The following is a 27,513-nucleotide window of genomic DNA, read 5'->3' on the forward strand; positions in this document are numbered from 1 at the left end:
ATGCTTACTGATCAGAATTTGAAATCTATTATGTTACGCTTTACTTACATTGTTGGTTCGGTGTTCACCTTGCAATGTTGATTGGTCTTGATTCCAAATGAAGAGTCCACTGCAAGAATGATGGATGTCACTTTCTTGTCGAAAATGAACCAAGACTGTCAATGCATAGCTTAAGACATATAGAATGTACATAGAGAGTTATATGGCATTAACACTGATAGTCATTGTCCAGTAATGATCGGAAAATCACAGTTAAGCTTTCAGCGCTAAGCATTTCAAACTTTCAATTGCTTCTCCTTTTCATATAAGTGGTACTACAGGGACATCATTTTATTTTTACTAACATTTTTAATATTAACCTGTCTATACCTTTAGAGAACCGGAAACACCGCTTGCCCCCCCCTCCAAGACTGGAGTTCGATGATACTGGCGTAAAACACAAATCACTCTACTAGGTATAGGAAGGAAGAAAAGTAGTTCATCCATTTACGTAAACTAGGAAATATCGCGATTTTGAGTTTGATAATTTTCATTAGGTTTTCCTTTAATCAAAGTACAGTACTATATTAAGAATAAGTGTTTTTACTCACGAAGTGAGTTATCCATGCGAACGTATTCATTATGCAGTGTATCTTATACTGTCTACAGCACATTAGCGTACAATATAGAGAAAGAAGTTAAATTGAAAAATAATCATAATATGAATATTTAAACACAATTTTGAAAATGGTGGCCTTCATTTCGATACAGGCTTCAGTTCTTTTGTGCATATTATCGCACTATAGACTATTGCATCTAATTCCAATTGCCAGTTTCGTCCTTCGTACTAGTAACTCATGTTGAAAGAATTCTGTACCTACTCTACGTACTGTAAATTCAATCTTCACTTCTGCCCGACCCGAAAATATAAAATTACTCAGACATGCTATCTACTGTCCGTCCAAGTGGTTATGCCGCAGGATTGTAGAAAGGGAGGAAATCACGTGACAGTTAATTACTTAACGAGGCCCTTTTATTTAAGTTAAATTAAACAGCTTTATAATATTACGTAAACTTCCAATTCCTAAGAGAAATTAATGCTTTCAGAAAAGAGCTAAGACAGCCCAGCTATTACAGAGGGGCGAGCAGAAGCAGGTGGGGGAAATCGGGATGGGACGTAGGCAAACGGAGAGTACCTGTGCGAAAATATGATTCAATATTGAAAGCTCTTTCGTCACTGGAAAACGCGAACATATTTCTGGAACGTACTATACTCAGTAACTCAGTACTGCTTACTATCTGCGGTCTTGGTTCTGTGTGGAGTTGGAACTTCCTTAGTAGAAGGGGTGGGAGTGAAGTACATTCAAAAACTCAGGTACAATAAAAATTGAAGTAAAAATAAAATGATGTCCCTGTAGTTCAACAATACAATTACATAAGTTGTTGAGATCGGTCACTTGATGCAATACACAATGGCCTTCATAAAGACTTAAAGAAAAATTTAACGGTATATTGTCGGGAAAACGAGGAGGCCATGCTATTTTACAGTACTTCCGCGTCTAATCCAATGGTACGGAAAAGTGCTGCCCAATGTACGCACAATGATGCTCCAATGAAGCGGTATTCCATTTTATTGGAAGATTATGCTGAGGTGTTTGTACAAAATCTGTGGAAATAGCATGTCTAGGTATGAAGGTATGACAGTAGGCTGGATGAAAGGGAAAGGGCTAATTATCACATCCTGTATTAGACAACACAATTCATTTAGTTTAGGGCTGTCTCGAATATTTTCCATGATTACATAAGAATTTTGAGAGCCTCATATTGGAACACTGCGCCGGCTAACTTTCCAAAACAAACGAAATGTTGCCTCGTCAGGAAACATAGAATGACACACAAAATTTTGGATTTCGTTAATGCGCTCTTGGATCTCAACTGCAATTCCTTGCCGCTTAGGTTTGTCGGTTGTATTGAGTTCCTGAACAATATACCGATAGACAACAATCACCAGTGTCATTCACATCAGTGACGAAAATATGAGCTGAACTCAATAAAATTTCCCTTCGCTTTTGGTCTTCCTTTCACAGACAATCAAAATCAGGGAATTTCGAGAGGACCACTCTGTATATTACATTACAACCGAGATTCACAAAAAATTCTAAGAAACACACAAATTTTATGAGCAAAACTTTTGTGTATGTCATTTAATAATATCGAACACTTTAAAGATAACAAAATATGAATTTAAACGTTGGTATGAAAACGTTGTGAAATATCAAACTTATTCCGTATTAAGTACTGATTATACATCTGCTGTTCTGTTTGTGACTCTTACGTAATGCCCAGAGCGATTAAATTGTTTTACGAGATACTAAGAGGATTAATTTATTCCCTGTCGCTCGACAACTGAAACATTTCGTTATATGGCATTCATAATTGTTTTGTGCCGTAGAAACATACGACAAATAACTGTGTAGAGGGTTTTCCCATGTGCACACGCAAATCGAAACCGTAAATACATCCGAAGCGAGGCTTCCCAATAAGATGATTATTGCAAAGTCCCGCTACATCAGTACTACATGACGGGGTTAATCCGACAACACAGGTTCGATTCTTGCGTTGACTAGAGCGATACTTGTTGCCTAAAAAATATGAGTATAACAGCTATTCTCGGAATTCTCATTTTCGATACTGTAACTTTATTCGCGCAACATTGTTTATTTCACCAACGCTTTCCTCCATTTCACTAAATTTAAAACTGAGAGATCAGACATACAACGAAACAAAACTAATTTTATTACCTCAACTAGTCCTCTTGTGAACCAGGTCTCTCGTTCTCTGATCATGCGCACTGCCTCCTTTCTGGGACTTCCAAAGTATCTGTGCAACAAACTCTTTTCTAAGACTGTACAGTAGTACGTAGGTGCTTAGATCAACTTCGTTTCCAGTAGTAAGTTTGAACATCAGTACAGTACCGTATTTTGACTCCTGTTTCGTTTGTAAACATTAATGTAAAGAAGTCCATACAAGCTTTTAATGATAATAAAAACAAGGTCTTGTGCCAGTAACTGCGAACAGTCCGTTTTCTTTCTAATTGTACTGCCTACAGAAAAAAAAAATTCAAATTTGACGCATGTAACGCAGTAACAAAGCTTCTGCGACCCTCGGTTCCTATCCTCAAAATACTTCATATTGAATATACTTTTCACTTTTAAATTTTCTGTACAGAGTTTTTCCGCTCCCTGTAAGTAAAATATTGACTTTTGGTGTCAGTTATATTATTTATTTTATTTATGATCAGACGGCGCATTTTCGTTCCCAAACAAAGTTATCAGTTAGTATATCTTGGAGTTTTAGAGTTCAATCTTTGACCCTAAATGCTTACGTCAGGATGCTAGGAAAGATATAACCTAGTTTCGGTAAATAATAATAATAATAATAATAATAATAATAATAATAATAATTTCTTTATTTTATTTATTTATTTATTTATGTATTTATTTATTTATTTATAATATTAACGTGCAAAACAACAGCACAAGGCCAATTACAGTTTAGCACGATACAAAACAGAACAAAACAACAAATGATGATGAGAATGAATGACAGAAAATGGCAGTGAGATGAAGTACAAACAATATAATAGTCTACATCAATAATTGATCAAATGCAACAGAGTAGAATAGCATAAATAATTATAAAATTAGTACAATGAGATAATTGAAATAATGGAATAGTCTACATTAATCAATTGACCAAATGCAACAAATAAATGGACAAATAATTATTAAAATTAGATCAGTGAGTTAATTAAAAAATGAAGCCTGGAATAATATGAGTATTGTAATGATAAGCAATTGACAAGAATAGTATGATACATATCTTAACAAATGGCATTATTAATAATACTGACATAAAAACTCAAAGATATACTACACATTAAATGGATCCAAGTTGAATCCATGCAAATTAACATATTTAATACATCTGCTGACCGGAGAGAGAGATTTAGGATTCCTATTATAAAACAATTTATGAAATCTTAAATTAAACCCTTAGCAGGAATACGAAGACTGATATTGCTTATGAAAGATTCACAATCAATATCACCCTTAATGACTTTACAAAAAAATAAATAATCAAGATCCTGACGTCTGGTGAACAAACTACCGCAATTGAAATATTTGCAATTAATCTCATAGATATAATCGGAATTTGGTAATAATAATAATAATAATAATAATAATAATAATAATAATACATAATAATACATAATAATAAATAATAATGATGAAGCATGACATAGAGGAGACGGCCTCCAGATATGGAGGGTAGCTGCGAATATATTGAATAAGCAGTCGTGGACAGCCGATAAGGGGTGGTCCTCCAAATTGGGGGTTGATCGAAGGGCTAACAACCCATCACCGCAACCAAACAATAAATAGAGTGTTAGTTTGGAGGCCGGAGGGAATAAGACCTTTGGGGAGGCCGAGACGTAGATGGGAGGATAATATTAAAATAGATTTGAGGGAGGTGAGATACGATGGTAGGGACTGGATTAATCTTGCTCAGGATAGGGACCGATGGCGGGCTTATGTGAGGGTGGCAATTAACCTCCGGGTTCCTTAAAAGCCATAAGTAAGTAAATGAAGCATGACAACTGTGAGTGGGATTGCTACTAAATTGATATGGTCTGTCCAGCTATTTTTTGACCACATAAACGCACTAACAATGCGAAACTAGCTCCGTACAAAATATTAGTGCTACATAAAACAGAAAATATAATTAGATCGATAATACAGTACTGAACTAGTATATACAATATATATTATAGAACATAATAGTAAACATAATATACTTTAACTGTAAGTACTCTATATATAATATATACAATTAATTCATTTAACGAAATCAACAACGTTACGGTGAACAAAAATATAGGCTATACCGGTATTCTGAGATTATGAAATTCATATCTTTTAATATTACTGCCAGTAAAAATTTGTTCAAACTAAGATAATGTTCTTCCTACGTCACATGAAGTTTTAGGGACAAAACAATAATATCAAAAATCAATATTCAAATTATTAATTTTTACATTTTACACAGTATATATGAATAATTTGTTTATCAAAACCTATCCCGTTGCAGTGAAAGAAAACATATATTCTGAGGTTATGAAATGCAAATCTTTTACGAACACCACACATGATTTGTTTAAATTAAGATAATGTTCTTTCTACGTCATACGACGTTACAGGGGCATATTTATAATACATTACTGTACATCATTATTATTTAATGACCCCATACGTACCTCCTTGCAATTCTACCTTGCTTATGAATCCTTGTGACGTAATAAATGTAGCTACCAGAAGAAGGTACTCAATCTGCTCTAAGTTTGGGAACGAAAATGCGCTGCCTGGTTATGATATATATTGAGGGAAGAGCAACTGACCTACCCTGCCCCTCCCCTGAAAGACCACTGAATTGAGAGACAATTCAATGACGGAGGAATTTTAAATCTCACAGTAGTCATGCGAGCGAAGTGATAATACGGAATATTGCTGAGTACAATAAGTGTCGAGTTACAGAATGCACTTATATTTATGGCGTTATTCACCTCTTATTGCCTCACAATACTACAAACGTCGACACACTTACCCAGGAAAATAATATTATGTAACTAATACAAGTAAATATAGGGACATCATTTTATTTTAATTCAATTTTTATTGTACCCGAGTTTTTGAGTGTACTTCACTCCCACCCCTTCTACTGATGAAGTTCCAACTGTCCTCCACACAGAACCAAGGCCGCATATAGTAAGCAGTACTGAGTTAGTGAGTATAGTACGTTTCAGAAATATGTTCGCCTTTTCCAGTGACGCAAGAACTTCCAATATTGAATCATATTTTCGTACAGGTACTGTCCGTTTGGATCCTGATTTCCCCCACCTGCTTCTGCTCGCCCCTCTGTAAAGGTTAGTGGCTTGGGTTGTCTTAGGCCTTTTCTGAAAACATTAATTTCTGTTAGGAATTGGACGCCTACGTAATATTATACAACTGTTTAAAATAATTTAAATAAAAGAGCCTCGTTAAGTAATTAACTGCCACGTGATTTCCCCCCTTTCTACGATCCTGCGACATAACCACCTGGACGGACAGTTTATAGCATGTCTGAGTAATTTTATCTGTGCGGGTCGGGCAGAAGTGAAGATTGATTTTACGTACGTAAGGTACTCTTTTATAGAGTAGTTACAGAATTATTTCAACATGAGTTACTAGTACGAAGGACGAAACTGGTAATTGGAATTAGATGCAATAGCCTATAGTGCGATAATATGCACAAAAGAACTGAAGCCTGTATCGAAATGAACGGCCACAATTTTCTATTTAACTTCATTCTCTATATTGTGCGCTAATGTGCTGTAGACAGTATAATATACACTGCATAATGAATACGTTCGAATGGATAACTCAGTTCGTGAGTAAAAACACTTATTGAACAATTACAAGGAAAAATTGTTCCGGAGCCGGGTATCGATCCCGGGACCCTTCGCTTAGCGCGCGAACGCTCTACCGACTGAGCTACCCCAGGAACTATACACGACACCGTCACAAACACTTATTGTTAATAATGTACTGTATTTTGATTAAACAAAAACCTAATGAAAATTATCAAACTCAAAATTACGATATTTCATAGTTTACGTAAATGGATCAACTACTTTTCTTCCCTCCTATACCTAGTAAAGTGGTTTGTTTGTATTTTACTCCAGTATCATCGAACTCCAGTCATGGAATGGGGTAGCAAACGGTGTTTCCGGTTCTCAACCGCTAATTCAAAGGTATAGCCAGGTTAATATTAGAAATGTTAGTAAAAGTAAAATGATGTCCCTGTATCATTGTCATCAGAAATAAGCAGAGTACGGTACCTGTAAATTACAGGTGTAACGTCTAGAATTTTCTACAGTGCCACTAGCAGCTGTCTGTGTGTCACGTTGTTTCCGCCACTATCGACTTATTGTGTCGGAACAACGTGCTCCTTCATTGTCACTGTCACTCCCATCACTATTGTCTGGTCCTGTTTCACGTCAGAACCTGAACGGCATACTCATCTTGAATCACGAACACTTAGATCACTACAGTAACTTACTGAAGTACTGTAGTCCGTATTGAATGCCATTCGATATCTCCAAACGTGAACCCGGACAGAAGGCGAACTAGACCACCCACGCCATCCTTTGTCCGTCCTGTATCCCTTGTTCGCTATTGTTGCTACGTGTCTCAAGTCAAAATTCTTGAAATTCCTCGGCTTAAAAAGCCTACAGGCAATTAGGCAAGTGAGTGAAGGCAATAATACAGGTATGTGATTAATAAGTTTCTTTAGAAATGTATTTATTTATTCACATTTTCAATTCTCGGTAGGGAAAATGTTACAAAGCATGTATTGTTCAGTGTTTTCTCCTAGATTGATCGGATTTTGTTCACATTCATACAGAAATTACAATATAAAAACAGCTCTTCATTTCAAATAAAAACACATAAAGACACTCTCCTCCAAGACAAAACTAATGCATTTATTAACGAATTTTGGTATTTCCCTGAATAAACTGAGGAATGGACAGGTAACGTAACATCTAAGAATTTTTTTACTGAAAGAAATTAATTATTAAATACAATTTTTTTATTTACGAATTCAATGTAAGTCTTCGAGCCGAAAGATACAGCAGCGCAGAGCAAAGCCATAGCGGAGAACAGGTTTGGACTGACCCAATGTCAAGAATTTATCATAATATTTCTTACGCATTCGCGGACAGCCGATGAGGGGTGGTCCTCCAGCTTGGGGGTTGGGCGAAGGGCTAACAACCCCTCACCGTAAAAAACAGCTTGTTATGAAACCTTCAAATAAGCCTCGGAATGTGCTTAGGAAAATATTTGGGGCTAAGAGGGATGAAGTTACAGGAGAATGGAGAAAGTTACACAACACAGAACTGCACGCATTGTATTCTTCACCTGACATAATTAGGAACGTTAAATCCAGACGTTTGAGATGGGCAGGGCATGTAGCACGTATGGGCGAGCCCATAAATGCATATAGAGTGTTAGTTGGGAGGCCGGAGGGTAAAAGACCTTTGGGGAGACAGAGACGTAGATGATAGTATAATGTTAAAATGGATTTGAGGGGGGTGGGATATGATGATAGAGACTGGATTAATCTTGCTCAGGATAGGGACTAATGGCGGGCTTATGTGAGGGCGGCAATGAACCTCCTGGTTCCTTAAAAGCCAGTAAGTAGTAAGTAAGTAAATAAGTAAGTATTTCTTACGCGTGGGTGAAAGTTTTAAAGATTTACAACAGAAAGGATATATTCTCAATATATCTCCGACAAAATGACATTCATATACAGTAACGATCTTACTAATAAAATCTCTACATACAGACGTTTAACTGTCTTCTACTCATACAATGAGTAGCTCATTTATAAGTGGTGTGTAAATTCCTTACCAATAATCGCTACAAATGTCGTGTATAACAGTATTACTGTTACACAGCTACGTCATAGTTTCGTCATTATTTCATTACGAAAGGTAATAGAATATCTGAGGTTCCCTATTGCATCCGGTAGAGTGCTCTAGTGTGCCGTGTTAAGTATCGATAGTACAACTGGCTCTAATCGATTACCACACTATATTTTGGTCAAAGATTACAAGTTACAGCAATATTATTCTTATTTTTCTGTACTCTTTGGTTTGTTCTTCTGTGGTTACAAGGCAACCATCATCATAAAATGACAGTCGATACGAACAGCTGTTAGAGGGGCGGCCATTTTTTCTTTATATACAACGCTTAAACAAGGGGTTTCGTGTATATAATTACTGCAAAGCAATTCCCATTGTATAGTTACAGACTGTTTATACATCCATCTCTTATGCATGGTTTATTAGTAACGTTTTCTGTCTCAACTCTGCATAAATCTCCTATAAAACTATACACGGTTTATTAGTAAGACCGTAAATATTTAAGTGCCTGTTTTCATAAACAGAACAATTGAAAAATGTGATCCCAAGACTCGCTCAGTCCATTTATAGCAGGCATTTCCAATATTTATTCTGAGTTTAATTTCCTCCTGAGTGTCATTTATATTTGTTACTGTTGCTCCAAGATATTTCAATTTTTCCACGTCTTCAAAGAATAATTTTCCAGTTGTTACAGTTCCATTTCGTACTATGTTCTGGTTACGAGATATAATCATACACTTTGTCTTTTCGGGATTTACTTCCAAACGTATCGCTTTACTTCCTATAAGTAAAATTCCCGTGTTTTCCCTAATAGTCTGTATTTTCTCTTTACATATTCACGTTATTCTCATAAACAAGCAATCATACAACTACAAGTATGTTGATTAACTTATGTTGAATAATTGCATAAAACTGTTGGCTGCACCTGAATATATCAAACTAAATGTGTCTAAATCGTAATGTGTTTCACTGTATATATTGGTACTATAAAGACAGTATTTTTTATTTTATGACAAATGCGTGCTAATGATTTGAGAAAATGAAAACAATGAATTACAAACGAAAACGACACAAGTATCCAATCTCTTAAACGAAAACAGCCCCTGGCTAACTCTGTTCTCGCCTGGAAGATTATAAAATCAATTAAGCTTTTTACAGAAGTAGAATTTGTAAAATATTGCGTAAAGGGTGTTACTCAAATGCTCCGTCAAGAAATATAGATGAATTTAATAAAATGAAATTGTCTCCAAATACAACCCAGAGCAGAATAGAAAAACTTTCAAAATTAATTGAAACTGAAATTGAAACCATAATTAACTTATTTGTAGCTTACTCGCATTGGACGACAGCACACACTTAATCAGGCGTCTTCATCCGAAGAGTTTATGGGGAATTTTCTGCCATTGAATATCTATTCTTTTTAAGTTAATACTGAAACACATTAGCACACAATGTCGCATTCTCCTACTGCGCTCTGAACACTGGTACGTGAGGAGTGCCTCTCCCTTTTTCGTCACCGAACAGGCCACTTTCTGTGTTGAGCGCGTACCATTTTATGTAATAATCACGATATTATGCTGTTTCAAGACACACTGGTCTAGACCAGAAGTCGGCAATTATTTGTAAAGTGGACCACAATGATAAGAAGTGAAGGACACCTGAGCTGGACATAATTTACAGTCAAATGATTCATAAAATTTATACCATTAATTTATACCATTAATATATATATATATATATATATATATATATATATATATATATATATATATGTTGTTGTTTAATCAACTGTCCGAAGACAGGTCTGAACCTCACAAGTGATACCAAAGACACCCCTTACAAGGCAACTAGGCCAGGAGATAATGGGGTATGGTGGCCAGTTCGTTTCCCCCTCTATTGCATACATCGCCGACTTGCTACATATTGCACTAGTCAGACATTATATATACAGACACACACACAAACACACACACATAATTACTCTCTCCATTAATTATTTATTACATATGAAAAATTGAAGAAATAATATAACTAAATAAAATATCAACTAAATTATTTAAATTTGCCTTTGTAACTTTGGCAGACTCATAAATTCAAATTCTCAAAACAATATGTGCTTCAATAAAATTGTACAAATGAAAATCTGGCATTACAATTTACGCCTTATCTTTAATGAGAAGATTACGGCTGAATTTTAGATACAAGAAAATTGATATCTGTTTCGAAGTTGGTGACTGATATGCGTAAACAGCTATGCAAATGATCATCAGTTATTCTTGAGAGTAATTTTTATTTTACATAGGCTATTTCCTCCTTGAAAGCGTCTCCTCACATAATACAAGTGCTTCCGAAAACGGTCAACACTTTAGCTTCAAGCTTTTTTTTATGTTAGGAAACTGTCTGAGGGACATTTGTAAAACTGTACCCGGGTATTTGAATGAAATATTTCTTTCAGTTCGTCATTAGTCTGCATGTCAAAGAGTTCAAGTTGGTACATTTCAAATACTGTCTCTATTTCAATGGCGAAAGGGTTCTGAAATAAGCGAATAGCCTGCATGTAATTTCTTCTGCTACAACTTTAATATTTCACAAAATCTTTTGTGCGAAATTGTGGTACTTCCTTCTTGTGAAATACTATTGCAGCAAGGGAATTGGAAAATTTTTCATTCAACTGTTTGGCAAAGAGTTAGATTTTTAGTTCCAATGATTTTACATCTGAAAACATGTCAATTTTAATATTTAATTTTAATACAGTATACAAGTATTTATTTATTTTATTTATTTATTTATTTAAATTCAAATATACAGAATAAAGAAATATAATTACAAAACAAACAAAGAGAAATACAAATAAAATAATACAAGCAATATAAAAAGAAGATACAGTAGTATTAACAAAATTTGAGACCGAATGAGCAGCGCTCGTGCTCGGTCGCAGTTCAGATATAATATTAAAATAAAAAATAATAATAGTAAAATAAATAAGTAAAATAAAATAGGAACTAAAATATAATTACAGCGGCAATGGAATTATATAATATAATATTAACACTAGAGAAGAATAATATCGCACGTGAAAAGTAGGACTAATATACATTTCAAAATTATAGAATACAAATATAATATAGGTTAATTCATACACATAGGCTATAAATTTATTTAATCAAATTGAAGATATTAACACGTTTCTAATTTTCTTGTTATATGTTAGTGGGTTACATGTTAGAAGTTCTGGGTGTAATTTAGTTAAAGCATTGTACAACCGAGGGCCAAAATTTATGCTATGCTTTAGACCAGCAGATGTGAGACATTTAGGTTCTACTAATGTTGAATTAATATTTCGTCTTGTGTCATAATTGTGTGTCTGTAATACAAACGTATTACGATTTTATGATAAAATTTTAACAGCGTATACTTATAAATTTGTTCAATATTAAATACATTAAATTCAGAATAAATTAATTTAGTTGGATAATCGAAACGTTTCTTCAAACAAATTTTATTTATTCGTTTTTGTAGTAAATTTAACGGACTAAGATTAATTTTTGTACTTCCACCCCAAACAATTATACCATATTGAATGATATACTGAATAATGGCCAAATAAACATTTCGTAGAACTCTAATAGGTAAGTAGCATCGAAGATTAACGAATTTATAAATTGTTTTACGAAGCCTCTTACAAAGGTAAGTAATGTGATGAGGCCATTTTAAATTCTGATCAATAATGATACCCAGATATTTGACATACGTGGCTTCTTACAAAGGTGAACATTTACAACTTTTGGGATCTAAACAATTTTCACTGTGTATTATTAGTCTATATTTATCGCTAAATTTTAAATTTTGAACACTGGCAGCTGTTAACGAAAAAGGAACTAAAGTTTATTTAGATATATTTAAAGAAAGGAAGTTGGAATTAAGCCATTTTGAACAATATTAGCATTTTTAACAATATTAGCTTCCTGCCAAGAGAAACCACTGAAAATAACTACTGTATCATCCGCATATGAATATATAGATCCATTAAATTTTTCTAAATTTATATTTAGCAGATCATTAACATATATTAGTATACTTTCTACAATGTGGAATTTCTACAATGTCCCCCCGCACTGGCAAGAGACGATGAAGCAGACCAGGAACAAGATGAGACGACGCCTTCAAGAAGGAAGCAGGAGCACACTGGACTAGGACTGCACGAAACCGAAGCGGCAGGAAGTGCTTCCAAGACGTTAAGTCCATTGAAAGCATGTCCATATGACTTATGTCCTCTAATATTTTTGTCCACTTTCATTTATGTTCGCATTTTATGTGCGTCCATTTTTTTGGGTCCCTGACTGTAATGCCCACTTTTATTTAAGTCCATTTTCATTTATGTCCACTTTTATTTAAGTCCACTTTCATGTAAATTCCCTTTGTACCACTGGAAGATGTTCAGGCTGTTTTTGATAGCCTTATAGATAATATTGAGTCTGACGTAATGGGTTTAACATCGTATATGGAAAGAACTTACATCCGAGGAACATCTGCTCGAGGATGAAGAAGAAGAGCAATGCCACCTAGATTGGCACCTGAAATATGGAACACTTACAGTCAGGTTCTGGCAGGACAACATCGAACAACTAACGTAGTCGAGGGCTGACACAACCGCTTTCAGAAACACATCGTCACACATCACGTGTCGGTCTGGAAATTCATGGAATTTATCAAGAAAAACCAAAGGAATAATGAAATTATAATAATCCAATTGCTTGGCGGGCATTTGAATGTGCGACTCTCTATTAAAAGATCGTACCTACAAAATTTAAGTCGAGCAGAAGAGATTGTTCGGAATTACAACCACTACAACGAAGAAGGACACAACAGAACTTGCCTCAAAGCTATTAGTTATTATCTGAAGCTGTATGAAGACGAACAGCAGAAGTGATTGAGTAAGGAATTGAAGTAAATTTGTAGATGGACATAATGTATTGTACAATCATGTAATGAACGTAAAAAATGTGGACATAAAATTTATGCAATCGGACTAAAATAAAGTGGACATATACTTTATTGGACATAATATTTATGGACAAAGTGTAATGGACTTTTATGTACTGGACATAATAAAATGGACATTAAAATTGTGGACATTATAAAAAGGACCTAACGTCTGTGTTTCCGTCTAGTGTCCGAACGGGAAGAAGGGAGGAAGTGCGAAGTGACGAACACGATCACACAGTGCCCGATCGCAAAGAAGTGAGAGAGGAATAAAGAGGTGAAATGCGAAAGTGATCAAGTGATTGCCCAGAATTGAACGAATCCCAACGAAGCTAGCCACTTACGCGGACTAGCGTGAGTCTCACCGAGCTACCCCTCGCAAGAAGTGGCCTTAGCCCTTCAGGGACAAATCAGATGTTCATTCATTCGTATAAGAGAGAGGGAGTGTGCCTCTCTAACTAATTAATTGTAGCAGAAGCTGTTAAGTGTCCCAAAATAATAATTTATTTAGAGATTGAAAGAAAATGTATTTTTAATCTATTATTTTATTTATATACATTTTGCCTTTCGCCAGTTGGCCGGATAGAAGTATATTGTGGGTCGGAGGTTGCCGACCTCTGATCTAAACCATCTGCTGTGACCCAGAAAGTCAGGGTCCTAATCCATGTAGCACTTGGGATTTTTTTCGTGGAAAAATTTAATGTAAAGTGCGACTTGTGGCGGACAAGATCGGAATTGGAGTTTTCTTCGGGTTTCTCCAGATTCTCCAATATAAGTATCGACATCGTTATGTCAATATCTCTCCATTCCACCACCAAATTCATCACCATTTATCCTATCACCTGTCGGCGACTTGTGAAGAAGTCTGCTCCAAGTGTAAGCGGTGTTATCTGCATCTACTCTGAATGCACAGTGATCTTTGGTATAGTCGACTGGTGTGTGTGTGAGTGAGAGAGATAGATAGACAGACAGACAGACAGAGTGACAGACAGAAAGTCATTACCTGAAGTGAAATGGACCAGGGAACAGTCTAACTTTTGCGTGGCCATAATCCCACATATAAATCAATATTAACGAATAGAAATTAGAGTCGTAAAGCCAATATGTCATAGGACGCCCATACTGTATTTCATTTGTTGCTATGTCAATTTAATTAAATGTATGAAGTTGTGGAATTTCATAATAGATTTCTGAAATCTGCTTTCTAAATTTCAACATTTTCATGTTCATCAGAAATTTAATTCCATACACATTGCTGATTCAACACATAATAGAATGTGTGTCGGAGTGTAGTAAGCATTTGGTATTAAAACAATATACCACAATCACACAAAGAATAAATACGAACAATAAACTACCATAATTAAACAGACGAAGAACAATATTATGATGAGCTGCATGATCACGCCTACTATACGATATCAAATTATTGTTTCCATTTACATAAATAAAGATACTCGTTTCATTGAAATACAAATGACGCATGATGTAACCATTAGAATCTGTGCTCACAGGAACTTCGGCCGGTGATGAGATTATTGCAACACAATATTATTCCAGACAGCTACAGCTCAGGAAATAGAGTCCGCATCGAAAAGGAACAAGGTCGATCTCTCGAAAGTTTTAGATTTTGAAAGCGCACAAGTGTGTGCTAATTAGAAGAGTACAAGAATGGAAATTATAGCTTCTTATATGCTGTATATAAACTGAAGTAGATCCTAAAGAAAACTGGTGTGGATTGGAAAAGGAGAAGACTGATCAGTAATCTTTATATGAAACAATGAGTCACAATCAGATAGAAGATGATGTCAAGGGGAAGTAAAATAGGGAGTGGAGTGCGTCAAGGATGCCCTTTATCACCTAATCTGGTCAACATGTGCTGGAGGATTTAGTGAAGAACTGTTTCAGAACATGGGAGGAGTGATAGTAGAAGAAAGAAGAACAAAGTGCATTAGATTTGCTGATGATATGGCGTTGTTAGCAGAAGAGGAGATGATAATAAGGGATATGCTACTGCAGCTAAATGACAGTTGTAAGCAGTATGAGATGAAAATAAATGCAAATAAGACGAAGACCATGGTCATAGGAAAAAAAAAGAAGGTAAAGTTGTGAATTCTAAATAATGAGGGCAAACGAATGGCTTCAAATACTTGGGGTGTACTATAAGCAGTAACATGAACTGCTGCAAGGAAGTCAAAAGGAGGATAGCAATGGCAAAGGAAAATTTCGTATGGGACAGAAACAGGGCCATTACGACTAAGTGAAGAGAAGCAACTAGAACCATTTCAAATGTGGATATGGAGAAGAATGTAACGTTTGAAGTGGAGAGACAGAATAAGAAGTGAAGCTGTGTTGGAACGAGTGGGTGAAGAAAGAATGATGCTGAAACTGATCAGGAAGAGGAAAAAGAATGGACTCGGCCACTGGTTGAGAATTAAGGTTGCACTGGAAGTAATGGTGAACGAGAAAAGAGTTCGGATTAGAAGAAGATATCAGATGATAGACGACATTAAGATATATAGATCATATGCGAAGACAAAGAGGAAGGCAGAAAATAGGAAAGATTGGAGAAAGCTGGGTTTGCAGTGAAAGACCTGCCCTTGGGCACAACACTGTGAACGAATGAATGAATGCTGTAAATAACATTATACAATAATCGCTTTGTTAAAAACAATACTGATTTCAGAATAAAAATAAAAATGCAGTAGACTTTTTGGAAATTTTCAGATATGCTGAAATTGGACGTCGGGTTTGCGAACTAACCATCGCAATGTCACGCAAGATGTCCGGGTTCGAATCATGGCCAGACATAGTGACACTTGTGACGGATAAGTTCACATTTGGGGTTTTTATCGAGTTTTCCTGTTTCTCTAAATTAATAATAAATAAATGTTTGTATTTTTAGAATTGCATTTACTATAGCGATGTCCTATTTTATGACATTATTATTAAATGTTGAAACTGTTCTTAAGTTCGCCAATACAGCTTCTTCCACGGCCAACTTTGGATCATTCGTTGATGCCTCTCAGATCGTTTTAAACAATTGCCAGTTTAAATAACTGATTACATTTAAACTTTAGTATTTAAATGAGCGACATTTTAGATATTTCTTCGACTCCTCCTGCACAGCGAAATGACCAGTTCCTTTCAATGTGCAGATTTACACCAGCCATTTCTTCCTCGTCCCGTCCCATGATCACTTTGATCACACTTCCGTTCCCTCGCGTATATGGTACCTAAGAGGTTACGTCCATATTCGGTTTTTCCCCTTCAAAATTTTCTAGAGCTCCTTTAGTGGAGCAGCGTAACCCGGAGTCAGACAAGTGGCCAACAGGCTTGGAGCTCACATATTTAGTTTCTTTCAGCCCCGAACCCCTTACAAGGACGCGTTTTGCGTACCTTTTAAATTTCTCCTCCCACTTCTCCTCTTTCAATTCAATTCAAAGATATTTTATAGGTAAAGGAATGCTAAAATTATTAATTCTGTGATAATTTATTAAGATAAAACTTTGTTTAATTCCTACTATGATCACTCTCGTGTATTAAAATATACTAAATCTGTACTCTGATATTAAAATATTATTTAAATTTACAAAAAGCACAAAAGTTGCGAACTTAGAGAACACATACGTCCTAACTTCATCAGATGCATCCCCCTGTGTTTTTTGTTTTGTACGAGGAGTACCTTATACTTTACAAAATTTTTATTTAAAATGCTCTTTAGTATCAATATTGCAACGAATTTTTTATTTACTTTCGAAATAACATGACTTCTTCGTCAATTTAAAAATAAATTTGCTTAAGGTGCACACTTACATTATTTCAACTTTCGCATGAAAATTCAGAATCTTTGTTTCGTATGTTCGTCAAAGTAGAAATATCATTTGAAAAGCTTCAACAATACGCAAATCTGCCAAACAATTTGACAGTGTACTGCTGAATTCCTTTCTCTGCAAGATAACAACATAGCGTACTGAAAAATGTTTGCTACGTAACGTATAGTTCGAATAATTCAGAGTCCTTGACATCTATTCTTCCCCCGGACAACTCTCCTAGCTATATTGTAGACCACTAGAGACTGAAATGTATCTATTTAAGGCAAGTATATCTTCATTTGCCAGAGAAAGATTATAATAGAGAAGCTAAAGAAACAAATGTATAAAAGAGAATAAAAAAACGTAATTTAATTTTAATACCTCATATTTTACCTTCCAAAGCACGAGCACAGCGACATATATTGTCCTATTAAAATAACATTAAAACATTGAGGAGATTTTATTTGACTGAGATTCGTTTGAAGATATAATAGCTTCCACACAGTTTCCATGTAACTGCAGTGACTGAAGCAGCCGCAATTACATTTAACATTTACAAACCATAAAACAACGTGTAATATTTTAATAGCAGCCTCCACGTGCTGCACACCTTACTTCATATTCAAAAGTTTCAATTTAATCTCTTTTATTGCAGCAGTCTCCTCTACAAAGGGATATATATATTCTCTTTAATGTGTACAGCAAATGTCCGTGTTTTATATTAATGTAAGTAATTTTAAACATCGTAACGTCAACTGTAGGTACATCATATATCTTCATCAGAAATGTCCGCGTGTTATACACTACTGAATTATGTTATAGTAAAATTTCTCACACCTATTGCTCACTTTATTGTAAAGTATCGATCATTTAAAACTCGATTTTATTACAGCCTGAACAGATCACGCTTCGATAATTGCAGTAATAAACTGAACGCTTATGGGCTTTTCTTTCTGCGTAACATATGTTCATATTTATCAGCATTAAGCTGCTTTTAAAATTCAATACTAAATCGCCTCGAACTGATTTCTAAATCTATACTAATAATAAATCTGCAGCCAAAATTTTTCTGGTAATTTTCGATTTTCCAAAAATAATTGGTGTTAACATGTATAATTAACCATCCTGAAACCGAAAATCGCTTTTTTTTATTTTTGTTTGTATGTCTGTCTGTCTGTCTGTCTGTCTGTCTGTCTGGATGTTTGTTACCTTTTCAATCGAGTAGGTTATTTTACGACGCTTTATCAGCATCTTCGGTTACTTAGCGTCTGAATGAGATGAAGGTGATAATGCCGGTGAAATGAGTCCGGGGTCCAGCACCGAAAGTTACCCAGCATTTGCTCAAATTGGGTTGAGGGAAAACCCCGGAAAAAACCTCAACCAGGTAAGTTGTCCCGACCGGGAATCGAACCCGGGCCACCTGGTTTCGCTGCCAGACGCGCTGACCGTTACTCCACAGGTGTGGACTTTTCAATCGATAATGGCTGAACCGATTTATATGAAAATTGGAATATAAATTAAGTTCGTTGTAACTTAGATTTTACGCTATATGGCATTCAAAATACTTTATTTAAAAAGGGGGTTATAAGGGGGCCTGAATTAAATAAATCGAAATATCTCGCTTATTATTGATTTTCATGAAATATATTATATAATAAAAGTTTCTTTAAAAATAATTTCCGATAAGTTTTATTCCATATAAAAGTTTGATACGACTGATATTTAATGATATAAATGAGTTTTAAAATTACAATAATAACGCCATCTAAGGCGCTGTACTGAAATAAAAACAAATGACTTCGTCTATAAGGGGCCTTGGACAACAACACTCGAAAGCTATTAAACATAGCCTAAGAGAATGTTTCTGTGTTTGTATGAAGTAATATCGGAAGCTAATTAATTGTTTAATTATTATTTCACCATTGGAAAGTGTAGTTTCTCTAGATGTACATAATTATACAATGTTATTACAGTAACTTCTGAAACATATAGCAAGTAATATAAAGTATACACATTAAAACTAAATGATATGTCAATCTTCATTAAACTATGGTTGCATATAATAACAATTAAGAAACACGTTAAAGGAATTGTCATTGCACCAAATGATTGCTCTCTGGACCAAACTGACCGCATTTTAATTATTTAAATACAGTTTAAATTAAGTAACATATTAAACGATTTATCCTTCTATCAAACACGAATGTTCCTTGGATCAAACGTCCTATTTCAATTATGTAATTACTTTATATTTTTTTCTAACAGGTGCAGCGGAGCGCACGGGTACGGCTAGTTAAGAACATAAAAATCTAATACTAGTAATTTCCATAGGGTACATTTGTAAATATGTATTCCATAAATAAAAATAATGCGAGGCACCACAGTCCGGAATTTCTCTACCTGTTATTTTTAGACATTGCAATAAATTTTCTCTTTGATGGAAGTATTGTTTTGCATGAGTCGTTCTTCAATCTTTTCTTTTTTTTATTTATTGTTCAAATTTTTTGGAGTAAAATGGACGAAACAAAACTAAAAATAATAACGAATTTAAGATATACGGAAAACCCACCATAACCACACGCACATAAACACAATTCTTCAAACCATCTCATGCAGTAACAACCTGCACCTATTCGTACAATTATTATACATAAATGAAATAACATACCAATGAACAACGACAACTATATTGAATAACAAAGCACTATAAAATTCAATAGCACAAGCTAATGCTTACAAACTTAATATAATGCACATATTAATAATAATCAAAATCCAAACAAAAACATAATAATCAAACAGAAGCGGTATGTCAGAATAAAGATATAATATTAACATAATATCTCACAAAACCAACACACAAAATCGCAGCTTCATTAAAAAAAAAACTAAAATACAATATAGCATACAGCACAAATAACACCGTACAGAAATACCTCATCATTCACATCAAATAATAATACAAACTAACTGGAATTTACAAATTAAACTGCAATAGCTGACCTGATTTCTACATAGGACAAACTGTAAGATCATTCCAAACAAATTACAGTGAATACATCAAAGCAGTAACTCTAAACCATACAATACATCAAATTACACAGAACACATAATTAATAACAATAATTACATTAATACAGAATCAGAAGCAGAGATGCTATACATCACACTAAAATGTCCACAATTAAACAAATTAGAACAATACGAAATCTTCAAGTATACAATAACATATTCGTAAAATATACTCAATTACAACTAAGTACACATACATTATTGATATAATAGGACGTTTCACAATAAGTAAAACGCATCAAGATACTTTAGACGCAATTAAAGTTTTGAATTAACAAACGAAAAACTATAAATATAAGCACAAACTTAAAATAAATTATGAGTGCTTGCTTTACAAATCTACACATTACTGTCCGACCGAATGGATATGTCGCATCTCGATTTACCTCGCTCGTTTTTGTTGGCCTCCCTGTAAAGCCTACTGGCTGGGGTGTTAGACTTTCTCTTGTAAATATTTGCTGTAAACATTTTAAGTGTTTCAAATGAAAAAAATGTCAGTCTTTCTCATAAAATACATTTCCTTCTTTTCTAATGACGTGCTCGTTACCAAATTGTACTATCCTGGAACGAATGTCCGATGCAGTATGCTGCAGTCTCATAACAATGAGTGTTATTATTGTCATATCGGACGGTTCGAGACAGAAACCGTCCTGTCCGAGACAGAATGTCCGATGCAGTATGCTGAAGCCTCATAGCAATGCGTGTTATTATTGTCACATCGGACGGTTCGAGACAAAAACCGTCCTGTCCGAGACAGAATGTCCGGTGTAGTACGCTGCAGCCTCATAACAATGCATGTTATTATTGTCACATCGGACGGTTTGAGACGAAAACCGTCCTGTCCGAGACAGAATGTCGGATGCAGTATGCTGCAGCCTCATAACAATGCGTGTTATTATTGTCACATCGGACGGTTCGAGACAAAAACCGTCCTGTCCGAGACAGAATGTCCGATGCAGTATGCTGTCGGCCTTAGCATAGTGAAGCAGGGTACCTTGTCCGAGCTGTAATTATTACATATTATTATTTGTCCTACAATATTTTATTAAGTTACTGATTTCTGCTCGCTATTTGCATTGTGATCACATTTCATAATTGCTTATTGGTAAATATTAAAACCCCATATGAAATAATAAATTACCTATTTTTCTAAATATATTTTTTCGGTTATATTTCATAAACTCTCTTGAATTTTAAAATTGATCCATGGGTCGCTTAAGTTAATTGCTTTGTTGAATTTGGATCTTGACCAAAAAGGTAAATGGGCAGGGCATAGTTGCGCCACATGGTCAGATAAAATGCAGCATATAAAAATGGGTCCCTGTTTTGTGGGCATAGTTGCGCCCCGTTCCCATCAGGTAGAGAAAAAGGCATGGCATAGTTGCGCCCCGTTCCCTTCAGGTAGAGGAAAGGTCATGGCATAGTTGCGCCCCGATGAAATAGGTAGAGAAAAAGACACTACGGAAACTCGAGCCTCGTAATCAACCAACCTTATTGATTTCTTATTCGATTTATATTCATTACCGATACCGTTAAAATGAACATCATGAAGTTGGCTATTTTATTAACTGTTTTTCTACTGTTTATGCAGTGATTATCGATAGCCTACCGTTAAAATGAACACCATGAAGTTGGCAGTACTTTATTAACTGACATATTCAAATGAGTGAGCCGCTGGAATATGGGGCCTTAGCAGTCTTGACATTTTATTAATGATTTTCACACCGTCTGTGGCGTATAGTGAGGTTAATTTAAAATGAATGTTAAGGTTAGTGAAAAGGGTGAAGAGTTAATAATTCACAATGGTTCTAAGTTTCAATTTTTCGAAACCCTGTACCGTAGGGTTAAGATATCGATGTAGAAATAAAAAATGCAGTTCATTTATTGTGTGTGATCAATAAAAAAGTGTTATTTGAAATAGCAAAATTGACCATACGCTAGGCCTACCTGATTTCAATACAGCTATCACTGTAATATTTTTAAGTAATTTATTTATTTTATGACAATCACTTTCGTGTGTACTATGCTCATCGGGGCGCAACTATGCCATGTCCATCCTGCTACCTGATTTCTTCGGGGCGCAACTATGCCATGTCCCATCTGCTACCTGATTTCTTCGGGGCGCAATTATGCCATGTCTAGGCCTCCCAATTGACCGCGGGGCGCAACTATGCCATACCGAGGTAAATAGCACCTGCCCTACCACAAGAAAAATCTGAATTGGACAAACCGTACTCTCAAGAATTGGATCTGTATATCTCGAATCAGCAAAAATAATAACTAACGAAGTTGTGTATCAGCACCTTTGTCTCTTTTACGAAAACAAATGTGTGTTAATTACTATTGCGTCATCTGTTTGAAACAGAGAACGTGGCAAGGAGTCAATAGCGTTAAAAATGAAGGAAGCTTGTTCTGTGTTTGGCAGTTGCTCCGGAAAATGCTGAAATACTAGCGAGTAATGGAAAACCTCGTCCAGTACCCATTCCTCACAGTGCTACATTGATGCCTTACAACAAAAAACGCAATCAAAAGGAAGAAGGCGAGGGAACGGGGGAGAGACCCAAACGTCCTGTAATTGCTTTTTTATACCGAAGTGGCTTTTCATGTCAGACTGTTTTAACTCTCACTGAACAAGCTGTTATGTTATTTCAGTTTTCTTCATAAGAAAAGAATGAACCCGTGTAATTCCTCAAAGTCCGAAATGTTACCCATGTAATGTCGAAAATAATGAGACTAAGAACTGCCAAATGGACGGAAATTGAAAACTAAGATACAACCTAATTCGCAAAGGCAGTTCGATGCACACTATCGAATTGAAATAAAGTGTGATATAGAACCGAACACGATAAATTAGTTGCAGTCATTCATTCATTCATTCATTCATTCATTCATTTATTATATTCCATAGATTTTACATGAGCAATGAAGCTTTAAGATGTGGAACAAGTCAAAATTTTACAATATTACAATTAAATTTTTACAAATTTTTACAATATTTTACAATTTTTACAGTTTTACAATTTAGTAATTTTCTACAATTTTTACAATTTTCTGCAATTTTTTACAATATTTTGGCGAGAAGGTAGGTCCGAGGATTCGCCAAAAGATTACCCGGCATTTGCAGTATGGAAAGTATAATACGGATTCGTTTCAAAACACTTTTAAAATGAACCGCACTTAATGTAGCCTAAACCATACGTATATTATTAACAGATGGCAGTAGCAATCAGCCAGCAAAATTAAAATCAAAGTTATTACAACAATAAATATTACGCACAAACAAAAGCATTACGAATTGGTTTATTCATATCAAGCATATTATCAGAAATATCCATATACAATATACGTAGAACAAACACACATACTAAATAACGACAAAAACAAACATGTAGAGAAAATAATATACAGCGCTCCTACAAAAGAGCTTTCCGGTTTCGAACACATGTAATTTACGTTATATGATTCTGAGGTGCATGAAAATAATACCAATAGAAAGATAAACTCAAAAAGTTTACTTCCTTAACTTAAAGATGTTCAATGTGTCTCGCCTTGGTAACACGGCACACATAAAACCTATAGTCAAGTTCCACGTAGGTACGCGAATTTTCCGACCGCCAGATACTGAGGTTATGTCTGTTCACCTTATATGCGTTCGAAACCGAAAAGGTCTTTGTAGGAGCCTGTACTAACACAAATTCGTACTACTCATTCAATGTTACATGACTTTTTTATTTCAGTAGGTTATTTTACGACGCTTTATCAACATCTTTGGTTATTTAGCGTCTGAATGAGATGAAGGTGATAATGCCGGTGAAATGAGTCCGGGGTCCAGCACCGAAAGTTACCCAGCATTTGCTCATATTGTGTTGAGGGAAAACCCCGGAAAAAACCTCAACCAGGTAACCTGCCCCGACCGGGAATCGAACCCGGGCTCTGTAACCTAATTTGTAAATATTCTAATCATGTCCCTCTCAAATTCTCAAGTAAGTACAAAAAAATTAAACCTTGGATTACCACAGGTATTGTTAAATCAATACGATCTAGGGATAAGTTAGCTAAGCAAGTTAAACGAGACCCACAAAACAATGTTTTATTAAATTACTACAGAAAATATAGAAATATTCTCACTAATGTAATAAGAAATCAGAGAATCAAATATTATTCTGAAAAATTTAACAAAAATAAAAATAATCCAAAGCAATTTTGGAAGACCATAAACGAAGCTACTGACACCCAATGTAATAAAAATAGTATATTAAAGACAATTATAAGTCGAAATGGAATAACAATTGAAAATAAGGAAACTATCGCAAATGAATTTAACGATCATTTTACTAATGTAAGTCATGACATCGTATCTAATATAAAAAAGAAAGTATTTGGTACTCATCACTATAAGCTTTATAATAAAAGTATATCATCTATGTTTATGTTTCCTGTAAACGAATGTGAAATCATTAATATTGTAAACAGTTTAAAAAATAATGTGGCTCCTGGTATTGATGGTATTACAACAAATACCCTGAAACTTATTATCGAAGCTATTTCTAAACCACTTGCCTTTATATTTAATTTGTGCATATCTCAAGGTGTATTTCCCTCAGCCCTAAAACATGCTGTGGTGATACCAATTCACAAGTCTGGTGACAAAAGTAATCTTAATAATTACAGACCCATTTCACTATTACCCAGTCTCTCTCAGGTATTTGAAAAATGTATAAAAACACGGTTAATAACATTTTTAGAAAAAAATAAACTACTAAATGATAATCAATTTGGTTTCAGAAAAAATTTGTGCACTGATGATGCTATTATGGCAGTTACCTCAAAAATAATTCAAGAATTAGATGTAGGAAATAAATGTCTAGGAATTTTTCTAGACTTACAAAAAGCTTTCGATACGGTCAATCACAGTATACTTTTGAATAAAATGGATAGATTAGGAATTAATGGAATTGCTTTAAAATTATTTAAATCTTACTTAAGTAACAGAACTCAAGCAACTAAAATAAATGATCACCTTAGTAAATCACGTAACATTGATATAGGTGTACCTCAGGGGACGATTTTAGGTCCTGTTTTGTTTTTAATATATATCAACGATTTACTTAAAATTGACATTGAGAAATATTCTGGTACTCTGTATTCTTATGCTGATGATACTGTGGTTATATTTAGCGGTTCGAGTTGGAATGAAACTTATCAAAATTCTAACAGTGGTATTAATATTATTAAAGAATGGCTGGATGCTCACTTACTTTCTTTGAACGTTTCTAAAACAAAATTAATACCATTTTCATTAACATCACATGGCCTTGAGCAACTAGAAATAAATAATAATATAAGTATAACTATACATGATTGTAACCTACCTACTTGCTCATGTAACGCTTTGAGTATATCCTCACAAGTTAAATATTTAGGCATTATTATTGACCAACATTTAAAATGGGACAAGCATATCTCCTTTCTGTGTAACAGATTGCGTAAAACAATCCACAAATTTTCCATTCTACGCTCTTATTTACCTGTTTATGTTCTGCGTACTGTGTACTTAGCTCTGTTTCAATCAATAATTCAGTATGGTATTTTAGGTTGGGGAGGAATGGCAAAATCGACTCTCCGTCCTTTAAATCTGCTCCAAAAAAGAATTATCAAAATTTGTCTATATAAACCTTTTGATTACCCAACAAAATTAATTTTTCAGGAATTTGGCGTATCAAATCTAGAACAAATTTATAAACAAAAATTGCTGATTTACTTCCATAAAAACCACAATAAATTTAAATATGATCCTCATGAATACCAGACGAGACAAAACTACAGTTTCTTTCTAAATACTCCCAAATGCCACACAACTGCTGGATTAAAACACAGCAGAAATTTTGGACCCAAAATATATAATACATTAATTAGAGCTTACCCTGAGCTAAGTACACTTAACACACATAGATTTAAGAAACAAATCAGATTAATTATTTAATTGTTTAAGCTAATTGAGTTAAAATTGTTACTCTAATATTCATGTACTTCTGTATTTTCTATTTGTATATAGACCCTGTTATTACATGCTGTATGTATTTTACCATTTATTAATGTGATTGTGCTCAATGAACTCTCGTAATTTTGTGATATATTTTGTATAACTGATCTGAACTGCGCCCGAGCACGAGCTTCTGCTCTTTCGGGCTGCAATGCCTAATGTAGCTCAAGTGTATAGTATTAATAAATATTATTATTAATATTATTATTATGCACACGTCCAATATAACATCAATTGAACTTGGTTTCGCGGCCAGACGCGCTGACCGTTACTCCACAGGTGTGGGGTGTTACATGACTGTTCGTCGCCACTGTCGTTGTTTACAAGACACCGTGGGCAATTATGGAGCGCGGGGCATTGTGGGTATCACAGTATTCGTGGAGGGTGATGACGCACTCAGCTAGTTCGTGGAATCAACACTAGTCAATTTACAACGGATGGGTAGTAGATGATGTAATAGTTTACATAATTACAATAAAAGGCAAATGGAATACTTCCGTCATCACGTAAACAAAATACATCCCAAATTGAAGTATTTACAAAATAGAAATAGAACACAAACAATATGTCATGCGGAAAGGGAAAAGGGTCCTTTTTTCTCCCAAGTAAATTTTACTGGAAAGGTTAAAAAGGACGTTCAGGTCATAAATACCTATTTTCTGTTTCTTGTTGATCTCTTTTCGCTGATATATATATATATATATATATATATATATATTTAGTAGGGTATTTTACGACGCCTTATCAACATCTTAGGTTATTTAGCGTCTGAATGAGATGAAGGTGATAATGCCGGTGAAATGAATCCGGAGTCCAACACCGATAGTTACCCAGCATTTGCTCATATTGGGTTGAGGGAAACCCCCGGAAAAAACCACAACCAGATAACTTGCCCCGACAGGAAATCGAACCCGCGCCACCTGGTTTCTTGGCTAGAGGCGCTAACCGTTACTCCACAGGTGTGGAGTCGCTAGTATATTCTCTAGCCATTAAATATTCAGTTAATTCCATATTTCAATGCGAGACGGCAGATAATCTTATAATTCACAGTCACTGCTTCTAACAAGAACTTAATTATGTAATGGACATTTTACAGT

General features: G+C 34.8%; 1 protein-coding gene and 1 non-coding gene across 2 annotated transcripts in view; one reads left to right on the top strand and one right to left on the bottom strand.

The window, feature by feature from the left end:
• LOC138707607 (uncharacterized) overlaps positions 1 to 27,513 on the top strand; it is a 785,510-nt gene that overhangs the window by 439,765 nt on the left and 318,232 nt on the right. The gene's annotated exons all lie outside the window — the stretch shown is intronic.
• On the bottom strand, positions 6,507 to 6,580 carry TRNAS-GCU (transfer RNA serine (anticodon GCU)). Its single transcript has one exon. It is a non-coding gene; the product is annotated as a tRNA-Ser (tRNA).

This window comes from Periplaneta americana, chromosome 10 (genome assembly GCF_040183065.1).
Source record: "Periplaneta americana isolate PAMFEO1 chromosome 10, P.americana_PAMFEO1_priV1, whole genome shotgun sequence".
Lineage (NCBI taxonomy): Eukaryota > Metazoa > Arthropoda > Insecta > Blattodea > Blattidae > Periplaneta > Periplaneta americana.